The sequence below is a fragment of the Aythya ferina genome (genome assembly GCF_964211825.1).
Source record: "Aythya ferina genome assembly, chromosome: W".
Taxonomy (NCBI): domain Eukaryota; kingdom Metazoa; phylum Chordata; class Aves; order Anseriformes; family Anatidae; genus Aythya; species Aythya ferina.
This window is the reverse complement of record NC_140313.1, coordinates 4,270,450-4,286,597: the sequence shown is the minus strand read 5'-3', so window position 1 is coordinate 4,286,597 and position 16,148 is coordinate 4,270,450.

The window sequence follows — 16,148 nt, the reverse complement described above, 5'->3', positions numbered from 1 at the left end:
CTGTTTGGGGTTTTGACCTTGATACAGGCAGCACCTAGCCTGTGGGGCCGTGTGGCTCTGTGCTCCAGGCCTCGGGCAGGGCTGGCGCTGCGGGGTGTGTGTTTGAGGTGTCACAGAACAGGGTGGCTGCAGAGGGAACGGAGTTGAGGGCAGAGCTGTGGGGATTTTGTGGTCTGGTCATGAGACGCCACAGCCACTTAGCTAGGGGAACCACAGAGTCAAACTATAGAATAACAGAATCAGAAAGGTTAGAAAAGTCCTCCAGGATCATCTGTTCCAACCATCTCCCTACGCCCAATATCACCACTAAGCCATGTCCCTAAGCACCACATCCAACCTTTAAATGAGGAGAGCCCCCACATGCCCTATAATTTTCATGAGCTTACATACAGTTTGCAACAAAACACCCCCAGTCACATCACTGCAGCAGTCCTAATACCACAGGTCATCAGGGGATGGGGGCAGCCTCAGGTTGGCTCCAGCCCTCTGTTTACATCCCCCAGGGGTTTTGCTCATCTCCAAAATTCTTTCAGAACAGGACTTTTGGTGTTTTTCTCACATATTTTTTTTATTTTTTTTTTTTTGCTCCTAATACATCCTCTTAATGCACTCAGGACAGTGTTTGCAGCTCTCCGTCAGTTCCTAGCTTCCAGGCAAAATGGCCAACCATTCCTTGCAAAAGTCATCCCACAGCAGTTTTCAACCCAGCCTGGAGCAGGAGGCACTGTAACATTTGCACTCGAGCAGCTTGGTCCCCACAGTGCCAGAAACAAGGCCAAGGAGTGATCTAGGGCCCCCCCTCTCATCTTCCTGGCAGACAGCAGAGATGGTTTGCTCTGTCCACATGGATGGGCTCTCCATGGTTGGGTGTTAACAGCCCTGTCCTACCAAGTGATATCTCAGGTGGTTCGGCAGGAACTGTGCATGGCTTCTGGCACAAGGATTTCTGACCAAACTGAGTTATTGCAAAAATACTATGCCTGAAGTTTTCAACACACCCAGAAAATAGCTTTGTTTCCCAAAGGAGCCAGGCCACAGGCAGCATTTCCAGTATGCTCCTGGGTAGGACAAGCTCAGAGCAGCCAGGGGAGCACTACTTCACAATTTGTCAGGGTGGGCATCCTGCATGTAATCTGCAGAGTGCACAAGGCAAAACTGCAGAGCCCAGGTTGCGTAGGGAAACTCCTGTAAGGCTGGGGTAAGCAAGTGCAGCTGGGCTGGTTGAAGCCTACAAGTGAGTTATTGGAGCAGGGGAAATGTTCCCTTTAAGATGGTGCCTTTGCAGAAACAGCTCCAAAACTCAGGTCCAGCTAGATTCAGGTTGTCAGGGTATTTAAAGGCCCATCCAGGCAGCTGACAGAAGTTGCGAAATCATCGGCGCTTGTTCTCATGGGGGACTTCAACTTCCCTGACATATCCTGGAAGCACAACACATCCCAGAGAAAGCAGTCTAGGAGGTTTCTGGAGAGCGTGGAAGATAGCTTCCTGATGCAGCTGGTTAGTGAGCCTACCAGGGGTGGCGCCACGCTAGACCTTCTCTTCACAAACAGAGAAGGACTGGTGGAGGATGTGGTGGTCGGGAGCTGCCTTGGGCAGAGTGACCACGAAATGGTGGAGTTCTCTATTCTTGGCGAGGCCAGGAAGGGGACCAGTAAAACCGCTGTATTGGACTTCCGGAGGGCCGACTTTGAGCTGTTCAGGACACTGGTTGGTGGAGTCCCTTGGGAGGCGGTTCTGAAGGGCAAAGGAGTCTAGGAAGGCTGGGTGCTCTTCAAGAGGGAAATCTTAATGGCGCAGGAACGGTCTGTCCCCACGTGGCCAAAGACGAGCTGGCGGGGAAGAAGACCAGCCTGGCTCAACAGAGAATTGTGGCTTGAGCTTAGGAGAAAAAAGAGGGTTTATAATCTTTGGAAAAGTGTCCAGGATCCCACAACATCCAGAGCCCTTCCGAGTGGGCTGTGCTCTGGGAGAGTGTGTTACATGCTCCACTTACAAACAAAAAAATCCCCTAAAAGGTCATAAAATCAGAGAGGACTTAAATAATCCATATGTACTGGTTGTGACTGCCCAAAGCCAGCAGCTCCGACAGCTTTATCACAAAACTTGGGTGACCTGAATTGCACAGAGAGCTGATGGGAAGCTCACACACTTCATAGCACACTAGCAGCATCTGCCTCCTTTTAAATTGCCAGTTTGCTTTTTGCGTAGAAGGTTTTGCGTCCTTGTTTTTATCTTCTGCTTGCTTTTGGCTTGCTTTCTGTAACAGGCTAGAGAGTGAGTCTGCCTGATTTCCCTGCTGTTGCTGTGGGCTTTACACATAGCAACAGGGAGGATAAACCTTTTCCTTTTTTTATTTTTTTCTAATCCTAAGAAACAACCTGCAGCCTCCAAAAATCACACCAGGGACACCAAGGGAGGGGAAGGACCTGTGAAGCTTGGACCTCTCGCATTAGTGCAATGCATTATCAGCGATGGTTTGTTTGCCATGATCCCATTAAAACAGCCTTTGGCAATCTCCCTCCAGCAGAATATTGCTCCATTAAAAAAAAAAAAAATCAATCTCCAAGGCAGCTTCTGAGACTAAATGTAGTGGAGAGAGCCAGGAACATGTAAATGTGGCATTTATTTATCCATGGCTTAAAGCTCCCAGTACCAAGGCACCCAGTGCCCCCTCCGTCCCTCTATCCTTCCCTCATTTCATGTGGCACTGGTTGTCATGGAGCCGGGAAGGGCAAATGGGGCTGAGCTGGAGTGAATGGTGCCAGGGCAAAGGGATCACCTGGACAAGAAGGGAAAACATTGGCATGGTGAGGGTGATGATGATGACTTGCATAGCAGAAGGCATGCCTAGCTCAGATTTAACCGCTCTGTCTCTTTTTGTCTTTGTCCCAGCTCCCAATAACCCTTCAAGACCACTGGGGTCCATTCTCTTTGCTCACCCGATGGGGAAACTGAGGCAGAGCAGTGGCAGGGTTTGCCCGGGTGCAGGAGGGCTGAGCCAGGGCTGGCACTGGCGGTCAGGCAGCTCCCTCACAGTTCCCATTCTTCTCTCGCTTCCCACGGAAACAGAGATGATGCAACCACGCTGCCTGTCGCTGCCAGATCCCTTCTCACTCCTAACTTTGAACCAATGGGGGCAGCTTCACCCCCAGATGCTGGAATTTTGGAGATGCTTTGTGGGATCAGGCAGCTTAACTGGGAGGAGAAGGACCAAAGTCGGACCAAACTCATTACTAGCCACTGGAGAGTCCACACAAGCAGGTGCTAGCAGAGACCAGGCGTGAAAGCTCTGCCTCTGCAGAAACAGCTGTCAGAAGTCCTGTGGGTGTGGAAGGCTCTTGTCCTGGGCTCTCGCTCAGGTTCCCCACAGAAACCCTAAAGCCCTCAGGACAGCAAGTGCCACTGTTCTGTGTGCTCTGCTATCACTCAAGGGTTTTTTGTGTCCCCTGTGTGTGCAAGCAAACACAAAGAGATGGGTTCCCCCAGTCCTGCAGTCTAGGTTAGGACAGCAGTAGCACCCAAGGGAGAAAATACAGATAGGGGATAATTTGAAGTCACCTTGGTGGTGACATCTCATTTGGGGGCATTTTCCTTTTTTTTGTCTTTTAGACAATTTGTGGATGTGCACCTGAGACTTGTGGTGCTTGTCATGAAAGGGATGGAGACCAAAGGGAAGTCGTCTTCATGTGATCCTAATAGCTTAAGGTCTCAGCATCCATAGAAGGGACAGCTGTGCAGGATGAGATTCTCCTGTCCCCAGAAGATGTGCATGGGAAACTTTATGGTAAATCCTGTAAAATAATGAAGGGCAGAAAGCACTTGGGCAGACAAGGATTGGTCATCATCTCCTCCAACGTGAGGATAAGGGCATCAAAAAAGCTAGCAGGTGGCAGGATCAAAACAGAATCACAGAATCATAGAATTTCTAGGTTGGAAGAGACCTCAAGATCATCAAGTCCAACCTCTGACCTAACACTAACAAGTCCTCCACTAAACCATATCGCTAAGCTCTACATCTAAATGTCTTTTAAAGACTTCCAGGGATGGTGACTCCACCACTTCCCTGGGCAGCCTGTTCCAATGTCTAACAACCCTTTCGGTAAAGAAGTTCTTCCTAACATCCAGCCTAAAACTCCCCTGGCTCAACTTTAGCCCATTCCTCCTCGTCCTGTCACCAGGCACGTGGGAGAACAGGCCAACCCCCACCTCACTACAGCCTCCTTTAAGGTATCTGTAGAGAGCAATAAGGTCACCCCTGAGCCTCCTTTTCTCCAGGCTCAACAAGCCCAGCTCCCTCAGCCGCTCCTCGTAGGACTTGTTCTCCAGGCCCCTCACCAGCTTCGTCGCCCTTCTCTGGACTCGCTCAAGCACCTCGATGTCCTTCTTGTAGCGAGGGGCCCAAAACTGAACACAGTACTCGAGGTGCGGCCTCACCAGAGCTGAGTACAGGGAGACGATCACTTCCGTAGACCTGCTGGCCACACTGCTTCTTATACAAGCCAGGATGCCGTTGGCCTTCTTGGCCACCTGAGCACACTGCTGGCTCATATTCAGCCGACTAAAGAGCTGAACAAACCTGAACTAAAACAAACCAAAGGAAATGATTTTGCACCCAAACAGGTCATTAGAGAGGGAAGCTGTGTGCCACAGGATGTTGCAAATGCTTAAAATGTAGTCAACTTCAAAAATAACCAAATAAATTAATGGAAGAAAAATCTGCTGAAGACTATTACATACAGACACCTCTGACTCAGGGATTCTGAGTCACAGAAAATTGTCGGAGGTCAGGGAACTATTCTGGGGAAGTATCGCATCTTCTGACATCCTTCCATGGGTGTCCAAGGGTGGACTTTCATGAAGAGTGGTACTGGGCTTGATGGACCATTTCTATAGACAAGAAAAGGAAGGTGATTGTTTTGGGGCTGGTTGTGATTCTCTTCTCTCCCTGCTTGCCATTGCAAATGCTTCTCTGTATTGTAAGAGGAGCCAGGATCAGGTAACTGCAGGCAGTGAAGCGGTCCCAGTTGCCCAATACTGAAATACCACGTCGGTCCTGGTAAGTTTGTTATCCACTTGCATGAATCTGTCCCTGGAGCTCAGCCCAGCGTGGCTGTATGGGGCACCGAGCCCATGGGGATGACCAAGGGAAGCCTTTCCATATAAACAGGGCACACAGACAGAGAGATGCTCTGTAAAGGGTGAAGAGCTGGAAGAGCAAAGAGAGGGATGAGGGATGCACTTTTGCACCAGCAAAGCCCCAGCAGTAGGGCCAGGACCACAGGGCAGCCCAGGACACGAGCTGGCTGCAGAGCTGTGCAAGCGTCTCCCAGAGGCACCCAGCAGGTGGGGAGAGGAGATAGTGCCTGTGGGAGCCACTCGGGCAGGCTCCAGAGGTAGGACAATGGGGGGAAATTGCTCGGTGCAGGGCCTTGATAGAGCACCAGCCGCCGACACACTGAGCCTGAAGGCCATGAGATAAGGTGAGAGAAGTAGACCAGCACAAAACCTGTCGGTGGGAATTTCCAAATCTCCCCTCTCATTCCTGTGATGCAGAACATGATAGAATCGAATCAAATCAAATAGTTCAGTTGGCAGGGACGTACCAAGACAGTTGAGTGCAAGTGCCTGAGCACTTGAGAGCTAAGCAGATGTTGAAGCCTGCAGATGAGGGCATTATCCAAATGCCTCTTGCCCAGCGAGAGGCACAGGGCATCAGCCTTGCAGTGATTGAGCACCCTCACAGGAAAGAAAATGAAGTGTTTAGAGCAATAAATATGTGCCTGAGCAGCTGTAGCCCACCTAGGGCTGCCCCAGACTTTGGCAGAAAGCCTCAAGGTTTCTGGTCTCTGTAGCCACCAATGTCAATAAAATGTCAATAAAATGTCAATAAAATGCCAATGTCAATAAAATGCTGCTGCCCACACTGCCAGCCTGAAACCCAGGAAGCGGCCAATCCATGAGAAGCCTCTTGTTGGCTCCTGCATTGCTGAACCTCTGGAAACATCTCTGAGGATGAGAAGTGCTGGGAGTGTCACAGGTGATATTTATTCCTGTATCCTGGGCTTAGAGAACCCTAGATAAAGTATTACTCTGATTTTTTTTTAATTACTATTATTTATTAATCATCAGAATATTAAGGGTAATAGGAAGGTATTTTCATTGTGCTCTTGTATCAGACTCTTTGACAGCTACCACAAATTTTTAGCCAGCAAGTGGATATGAGAGAAACATGTATATATACATATTTTATACTATAGGAAAGACGTGATGTTGATGAGGGTAAATGAAATGGAGGATAGGCGGCAGAAGCAAACTTGAGGTCTTGAATGGGACAATATTTTCAAGATCAAACTTGAATGGGACAATATTTTCACATATATGAAGACAAAAAGAGCAAAATGCCTTATAACCACGTCAAGCTCAGCTGGAGATGGTTCTGGAAGAAGCAGCTTTATCCCATTAGAGGACAAGCAAGGCATGATGTTACCAAACTCTCCCTTCTAATTTCTGTTGCTCATAAGCTCCCCTCTAATTTCTGTTGCCATTTGCCGAGGCGATCGGCTCCGGGGCAGACGCGTTCTGCAGCGGAGCGGGGGATCAGGCCAGGCAGGGCTAATTTTTCCGGCATCGAGCCTACTTGAGGGAGCCGCCAGGACCCAGCAGCCCTCGTGAGGGAGGCTGACGAGGCGAAGGCGGAGCCAGCAGCGCACCCTCCCCAGCCGTTTAAAAGCTGCCCCTAGGGAGCACGGCGACCAGGGCGGGCAAACAGGGTGTGGTGCGTCAGAAGGGAGTGGCGCGGCAGTTCGCGCAGGCAGGGCAGAGTGCTTCCCCCCGCCCATACAAACACCTCCTTAACGACAGCCGTTAGCTAGGTGATAATGGTTTCCACCAGGCACGGTGCGCTTTCCAGGAAGTCGGTTCACACCCAGACCGACTACCCGTTAAAAAATGCAGCGGTTCAGGTTACTGGATGTAAGGAGTGTCTGAGCCTGTTCCTGCCATCGGCGGGAGGCAGAGAAACTGTGTGCGTGAGGTGCGAGCAGGTGGATGACCTGATCCGCATGGTGGTGGAGCTCAAGGAGAAGGTGGAGAGGTTGAGGGAATATCAGGGAGTGTGAGCAGGAGATAGACTGGTGGAGTAACTCCCTGCAGGGCCTCAAGGAGAGGTACCGAGGTGAGACTCCTCAAATGGGGGTGGACCCCCTGCCCTGTAGCTGTCGGGCAGAGGGAGGGGACCTGGGAGTTGAGGAGGAATGGAAACAGGTCCCTGCTTGACATCGCAGGCGATGCCCTCCCCTTCTGGCCCCACCTTCCCAGGTGCCCTGTAGCTCGAGAGACCTGTAGCTGAGGAAGAGGTAGCAAGTGTTCCCAGGAGGATGCCTAGGGCGAGGAGGTCGACTCCACGCCTCAGGACTGCCTCCATCAAGAAAGACAGGAGGGTTATTGTTGTTGGAGACTCTATTCTTAGGGGAACAGAGGGCCCTATTTGTCGGCCTGACCCTACCCGTAGGGAAGTCTGCTGCCTCCCTGGGGCCAGGGTCAGGGACGTTGCCAGGAAGCTTCCCAACCTGGTAAGCCCCTCTGACTATTACCCTCTTTTGATAGTCCAGGCGGGCAGTGACAACATCGAAGAGAGAAGCCTGAAGGCTATCAAACGAGACTTTAGGGGGCTGGGTCGGTTAGTGGATGGAGCGGGAGTGCAGGTGGTGTTTTCATCCATCCCTACGGTGGCAGGGAGGGGTACAGAGAGGACACGGAAAGCCCACCTGTTAAACACGTGGCTCAGGGGCTGGTGCCAACGCAGAAATCTTGTTTTTTTCGACCATGGGGCACTTTACTCAGCACCTGGTCTGATGGCCGCAGACGGGTCCCTATCTTTTAGGGGAAAAAGGATCCTGGGCCAGGAGCTGGCAGGGCTCATTGAGAGGGCTTTAAACTAGGTAGGAAGGGGGATGGGGCTGAGGCTAGGATTGTTGGGGCTGAGCCAGGGGGAACAATGGCAAGGCCGGAGGATAAGGCCCAGCTGAAGTGCATCTACAACAATGCACGCAGCATGGGTAACAAACAGGAGGAGCTGGAAGCCATCGTGCAGCAGGCAGGCTACGACTTGGTTGCCATCATGGAGACGTGGTGGGACCACTCTCATGACTGGAGTGCTGCAATGCCTGGCTATAAGCTCTTCAGAAGGCACAGGCAGCACAGAAGGGGTGGTGGTGTGGCTCTCTATATTAGAGAGTCTTTCGAGGTTGTGGAACTCGAGGCTGGGAATGACAAGGTCGAGTCCCTTTGGGTTAGGATCGGCAGGGACAACAAGGCTAGTGTCCTGGTCGGGGTCTGCTATAGACCGCCGAACCAGGATGAGGAGACGGATGAGGAGTTCTACAGGCAGCTGACAGAAGTTGCAAACTAATCAGCTCTTGTACTCGTGGGGGACTTCAACTTCCCTGACATATCCTGGAAGCACAACACAGCCCTGAGAAAGCAGTCTAGGAGGTTTCTGGAGAGCGTGGAAGATAGCTTCCTGATGCAGCTGGTTAGTGAACCTACCAGGGGTGGCACCCCGCTAGACCTTCTCTTCACAAGCAGAGAAGGACTGGTGGAGGATGTGGTGGTCGGGAGCTGCCTTGGGCAGAGTGACCACGAAATGGTGGAGTTCTCTATTCTTGGTGAGGCCAGGAAGGGGACCAGTAAAACCGCTGTATTGGACTTCCGGAGGGCTGACTTTGAGCTGCTCAGGACACTGGTTGGTGGAGTCCTTTGGGAGGCGGTTCTGAAGGGCAGAGGGGTCCGGGAAGGCTGGGCGCTCTTCAAGAGGGAAATCTTAATGGCGCAGGAACGGTCTGTCCCCACGTGGCCAAAGACGAGCTGGCGGGGAAGAAGACCAGCCTGGCTCAACAGAGAATTGTGGCTTGAGCTTAGGAGAAAAAAGAGGGTTTATAAGCTTTGGAAAAGTGGGCAGGCCACTAGGGAGGACTATAAGGATGTAGTGAGGCTGTGCAGGGACAAAATTAGGAAGGCCAAAGCTCATCTGGAGCTCAATCTGGCTACTGCCGTTAAAGATAACAAAAAGCGTTTCTATAAATACATCAACACAAAAAGGAGGACTAAGGAGAATCTCCATCCTTTACTGGATGCGGGGGGAAACTTAGTTACAAGAGATGAGGAAAAGGCGGAGGTGCTCAATGCCTTCTTTGCCTCAGTCTTTAGCGGCAAAACCAGTTGTTCTCTGGATACCCAGTACCCTGAGCTGGTGGAAGGGGATGGGGAGCAGGATGTGGCCCTCATCATCCACGAAGAACTGTTTGGTGACCTGGTATGGCACTTGGATGTGCACAAGTCGATGGGGCCAGATGGGATCCACCCAAGGGTACTGAGTGAACTGGCAGAGGAGCTGGCCAAGCCACTATCCATCATTTATCAGCAGCCCTGGCTATTGGGGGAGGTCCCAGTTGACTGGCGGCTAGCAAACGTGACGCCCATCTACAAGAAGGGCCGGAGGGCAGACCCGGGCAACTACAGGCCTGTCAGTTTGACCTCAGTGCCAGGGAAGCTCATGGAGCAGATCCTCCTGAGAGTCATCACACAGCACTTGCAGGGCAAGCAGGCGATCAGGCCCAGTCAGCATGGGTTTATGAAAGGCAGGTCCTGCTTGACGAACCTGATCTCCTTCTATGACAAAGTGACGTGCTGGGTGGATGAGGGAAAGGCTGTGGATGTGGTCTACCTTGACTTCAGCAAGGCTTTTGACACCGTCTTCCACAGCATTCTCCTCAAGAAACTGACTGCTCTTGGCTTGGACTGGCGTACGCTTCATTGGGTTAGAAACTGGCTGGATAGCTGGGCCCAAAGAGTCGTGGTGAATGGAGTCAAGTCCAGTTGGAGGCCGGTCACTAGTGGTGTCCCCCAGAGCTCGGTGCTGGGGCCGGTCCTCTTTAATATCTTCATCAATGATCTGGACGAGGGCATTGAGTGCACCCTCAGTAAGTTTGCAGATGACACCAAGCTATGCGCGTGTGTCGATCTGCTTGAGGGTAGGAAAGCTCTGCAGGAGGATCTGGATAGGCTGAAGCGATGGGCTGAGGCCAACTGTATGAAGTTTAACAAGGCCAAGTGCCGGGTCCTGCACCTGGGGCGCAATAACCCCAAGCAGAGCTACAGGCTGGGAGATGAGTGGTTGGAGAGCTGCCAGGCAGAGAAGGACCTGGGAGTGATGGTTGATAGTTGGCTGAATATGAGCCAGCAGTGTGCTCAGGTGGCCAAGAAGGCCAATGGCATCCTGGCTTGCATAAGAAACAGTGTGACCAGCAGGGCTAGGGAGGTGATCGTCCCCCTGTACTCGGCTCTGGTGAGGCCGCACCTCGAGTACTGTGTTCAGTTTTGGGCCCCTCGCTACAAGAAGGACATCGAGGTGCTTGAGCGAGTCCAGAGAAGGGCGACGAAGCTGATGAGGGGCCTGGAGAACAAGTCCTACAAGGAGCGGCTGAGGGAGCTGGGCTTGTTCAGCCTGGAGAAAAGGAGGCTCAGGGGCAACCTTATCGCTCTCTACAGATACCTTAAAGGAGGCTGTAGTGAGGTGGGGGTTGGCCTGTTCTCCCACGTGCCTGGTGACAGGACGAGGGGGAATGGGCTAAAGTTGCGCCAGGGGAGTTTTAGGCTGGATGTTAGGAAGAACTTCTTTACCGAAAGGGTTGTTAGACATTGGAACAGGCTGCCCAGGGAAGTGGTGGAGTCACCATCCCTGGAAGTGTTCAAAAGATGTTTAGATGTAGAGCTTAGGGATATGGTTTAGTGGGGATTGTTAGCATCAGGTAGAGGTTGGACTTGATGATCTTGAGGTCTCTTCCAACCTAGAAATTCTGTGATTCTGTGATAATTGGTCAGGTAAATGAAAATACATCTCACTCTAGGGAAATCTCTGCTTTTCTGAAGCTGAGCACATGTTGTGCTGCCAAGGGAAGGAACTGAGTGCCCTGGCAATGTTCACCAGCATTGCACTGAGGAAGAAGAAAAAAAAAAAAAAAAAAAAAAGAGAGGGAACTCTATTAAAAATGGATGCCAAGAGAAGAGCACATTTGAGATGGAGAAAAGCTTTTATCTGAGTTGTGTGCCCTTTGCAGTGTTTTTGCTGCTTCTTCCCAACAGGAGAGATTTGGTCCCTGCGAGATGCTCACCACTCCGCGCGGTTCCTGCTTTGCAGCCCCTGCCCAATGCAGTTTCTCCCCACTCAGTTTGCCAACCTTCGCTCCACGCACTGCTGTTTGCCCCCCTCACTCCTCTCATCCAAGAGGGAAACAGCTAACACTTGTCTTTTTTTGGGTCCCTCCTGCCATCCAGCAAGTACATTCAGAGGCGTTTTATTTTCCCCAGGGCAAGAGCAAGGAGAGGCCCCTCAATGCTCTCGGAGACAAGGACAGCACCAACCAGCCAGGGCTGGGCTGCAGTCAACTCAGCTAGCTGAATGCCTCCCCTGTGGCACAAGGGAACACATCAGCCTCTCTCACCTGCTTCCCAGCCTCCATCAGAGGCAAGAACAAGGGAGTTGGGGCTTGTAGCAGCTGGGCTGCGGAAATGAGGGTCTGGATGCAAAGGCTTGAGTTGGCTCCTTCCTCCGCACCCTTGGGACACCCATGCAAAGATAAAATAAAGCTGTCTGAGATAAAATCTTCAGCCTGCCATTCAGCTGATGGTTTCAGCAGCATCGGAGCCTTCTCCACCTTTAAAAGGAGGGTGCTTCTGTGGAGGGGACCAGCCCTGGTGCACCCAGATTGGGCGTGTAGCCTGTCACTGGTTCCCTCCATACTCTGCCAGCCCTTGAATCCACAGCAGAGGTTCACAGAAGGAGAAGAACCCATCCTGCAGGCCAGGCAGAGGACCCCAAGGATGCTGAGAAGTGCTAGGTGGGCCAAGGACATGGGATGTGCAAAACCCGCTGTGCGCTGACAGCTTGGAGTTGGTGCAGCCAAAGAGTTTCCTGCAGGATGGAGAACCATGGTCATAATTCATGAAAATGTCCTGGCAGGAAAACAAGTCTGGAGGAGATTTACCTGCCCCTGGGGGCAGCTGTAGATGGGGAATGAGGTAACAATGCACGTACAGCACATGGCCACCTTCTGCTCCACACACAGTCCCCCAGGGACCCTCTTGTAGGGCTCAGCCCCCCAGCCACAGCCAGACATAACAGGGGTGTCCCCAAGGTCTGCAAGAGCCTAAGGTGCTGGTGGAAAAAGCAGGACAGACACCCCATATCCCCTACAACCACCAGCAACAGGTGTTTGTAGGGTACACAGGGTGCAGGGGAGCTGGTGGGGCCAAGGGTTCAACCTCCAGCTGTTGCCTCCTGAGCCCTTGTCCTTGCATGCTTGTGATGAGGCTCCCATCTCTTCGTGGCCCTCCCATGGGTACATGAGGAGGGTACATAAGGAGGGTACATGAGTACTGCTCTCCCAAGTGGACAACACTGGAGGGTTTAGGCCATGTGAGATCAGACCGGTGGTTTTCTGGTCAATTCCTTCTCCAGACCCCTTAGAAGCTCTTCCCAGATTTCCAAGGGACTGCAAGCCCTGGGGTGAAGATGACTGCACTGTTCAGTGCATACATGCCAGGCAGCGAGGCTACCCCAGACTTGTTTGCTTGTTTGGGAAATTTGCATTAATTACCTTGGTGGTGATTCAGGCTCTTGCGGGAACATTCAGCATCCTCCCAGCCATGCATGGACGCACAGAGCAGTGTGCAGGGCCATTGCAATAATCTTCCTCTTTATCCAACCCAATGATTCTGAGCAGGGCTTCACATCCCCCACAGTGTTTTCCAGAGCTCACAGCCTGCTCATGTATGCAGATGAGTGAGATATTGCATCTGCCACATGAGCCCTGCAAACATTTTTTAGAAGAACCTCTCATTTTAGGAATTTGGAGGTGGACTCTCTAGGGGAACACCTCCTGACCTGTCTCTGGACCTTCTTGCCCAAGGAAGTCTCTCAGACATTTGGCCAACCAAGCCTGTTGCTTGCACCTGGGGCTTGGTGCTTATGCTGCAGTTTGTTTTCCTTCTTCTGAATCTGTTAATATTTGTTGTTGTCCTGGTTTCAGTTAGGACAGAGTTAATTTTCCTCCTAGTAGCTGGTAGGGTGCTATGTTTTGGCTTAGGATGAGAAGAGTGCTGATAACACGCTGATGTTTTAATTGTTGCAGAGCAGTGCTTACACCAAGCCAAAGACTTTTCAGCTTTTCACTCTGTCCTGCGAGCGGGCAGGCTGGGGATGCAGCAAGAGCTGGGAGGGGACAGACCCAGGACAGCTGACCCAAACTGGCCAAAGGGGTATTCCATACCATCTGACATCATGCTAAACAATATATATGAGTGGCTAGCTGGGGTGGGGGGGCTGGCTGCTCGGGGATAGGCTGGGTGTCTGTCAGTGGGTGGTGAGCAATTGTAAAGTGCATCACTTGTTTTGTACACATTATTAGTAGTAGTACTATTATCACCATTATTATTATTATTATTATTATTATTATTATTATTTTCCTGTCTTAATAAACTGTCTTTATCTCAACTCACAGGCTTCACTTTCCCGTTTCTGTCCCCCATCCCAGAGAGGGAGGGGGGAGGGTGAGCGAACGGCTGCGTGGTGTTTAGCTGCCGGCTGGGTTAAACCACAACAGTTGTGACAATGGTCATGAAAAGGCCAAAAGGTCCTGGGAAGGACCTGAGCTGTGCATCTTCAGCTAAGCCTGACTGGCATTGCATTTTCATGGAGCTATTGGCAGAAGATGACCCCATCTTCCCCTCTGTGCCTTCACACCCACCCCTCTCACCTCCTGCTTCTGCAGCTGCCATCTGCTTCAAGCTCTCCAGCTGGCAAAGTGTGGATGGCCAAGCAAAAGCCATGGTATCTTCAAAGAAAACCAGAGGTCATTAACTGGAGGGAAGTCCAGCACTGGACCCCAACGTGCCATTCTGCTCAGAGAGCTGACCCTGCCTACACCTTTCCATAATTTCTGGGTTACCAGGTGCATTGCTGTGCTGTGGCACAGGCATGGGACTGATGCTGCTCTGAAGGTAGAAGTGGGGTCTGACAGACCCAGGAGCCCACCAAGCAACTGCCCCATGGACTCCAGCCCCTCTCCCTCCTCTCCCAGCCCAGCCCATATCAGTCATCCCCAGGGACAGGGATAGCTAGGAGGTGCAGCCTGATGGCCACCTGCCCTCAAGGAAAGGTCAGTCTTTCCTCAAGGAATCTAAAAGGCCAGTCCCTAGCACAGAAACTGAACCGCATGGACACCTCAGTTACATTCCCATCAATAAAGCATTGCATTTCTCATATGGCTTCTGGGAGGGCAGAAATCAGATCAGGAACCTCTGTGGACCACAACACGTGCCACCACAGCTGGAGGACTGTCTCCACAGCCAGCAGGTCCAACAGACTCAGTTATCTCTGCACACCGAGCCCAGAACAGGAGGTGTAAGATGACCCGAACAGTGGGTTACACAAACTCTTTGGAAATGCAAACCAACGTCTGACAGGCATAAGGTCACAGCTGTCACACACACACACACACACACACGGGCCTAGGAATTGCAGCTGAAATAGCATTGTAATGTGCTTATAATTTATTCATCAGCTGAAATAGAGCAGCAGCAGGCATTTTCATGGCACTCTTTTATCAAACCCCTGTGATGGACTTCATCCATTTTAAAAGAACAAACTAGAGTAGAAAGGGAAAAAAAAAAAAAAAAAAAGGAAAAAAAGACAACTTTATTCCATTCAAATTTAAACAAGCAGGAGAAAGGACAAATCAAATAGGTTAAAAAAATATCGAAGGCTTTCTTTTCCCTTCATTTTTTCTTTTGCTTTGTTCTGAATCTTTCGAACTTTGCATTTCCCTGCTGGTGGCTACTTTGATACATGAGGCTCCTGTTAACCCAGATGCTGCTGACTGCCTATTGAAAGCATCTCTTCATCTCTGTGGTGAGTTCTGCCTGAGGATCTGCTTGCCCCATTTTTAGGTGAAACAGAGCCAAAAGGTGAATTGTGGACAGACTTTTATCCTCAGAGATTCACAGTCACTTCCCCTGAGCACTTGGACCTGCTCTCCAAACCCAGTCCCTATGTAGGTGATGATTGCACGTTGATTCCCCTCACTAAATGCTTGGGGAGCTTATGGGGAAATATTTGCTTGGCCTTGCTGCCTGTCTTGAGCTCCATCACCATGATGCTGGGCTGCCCTCTGGTCTGGGATCAAGGTTTCAGGTGCAAACAACAGAAGAAATGCCCATATTCCTCCATCACCAATTTGTCCTTGACAGAGAAACCAGTCTGCAAAGCACGGCTGGAGACCTGCACCAGCTGACAGCACTTCAGGGAAGAGATGGAGGAAATTATCTAGTCCCCTCACTGTCTTCTTTGTACCTACAGTGGCCTAGATTAGAAGAAACACGGTATAAGTTGTGGTGGGGGAGACCTAAAACTGACAAGAATCTATGCTAACTGGGAGGTGAGCCCAGAGGTACGTTGACCTAGAAGCAAACTGATCTCCAGTTTGGGGAGTTTGAAGAAGCAGGTTGAGCAAATATGGAAGAACTGCTTGGAGAAACATGCCCAGGACTGCTTAGGACAAGTTGATACTGCCTTGGTGCAGGAAGGCAACAAGGTGGACCCCCAGGTGTCCTGCACTGATTCTGAGTCCCACAGAAATAGCTGTCCTTAGTTTGAGTTACAAAGGGCTCCCGGAGGGCTGTGAGCAGTTTTTAGGGCAGCTGAGCAGAGCTCCTACCCCTGCCTGATCTTCTCTATCACAGCAGCATCTATCTGACAGCGTTCAAGTCCAGGTTGGAGGGTCCCTGCCAATGCCTCGCCAGAGCAGAGGAGCAGAGCAGGGAGGAGGCAGCAGGAGAGGAGATGGCTTCGTGTTTTAGCCTAGGCTGATCCTGTTCCCTGAAGGAAAGAGATGTCTCATCCTCAGAGACACTCAGGAAATAAACTGGATAAAGCTCTGTAGAAAATCATGCGAGTTGATTGCGCCCTGAGATCTGAGCAGCGTAGGTGGGGCCTGCCCTCTTTTCCCACCTCTTGTACCCTCTCTCTGCCAGCTCACGGGGCAGTAACCCTCCAGTGTGACACTGAGGCAGTATTCGCCTTCCCAAAGCTC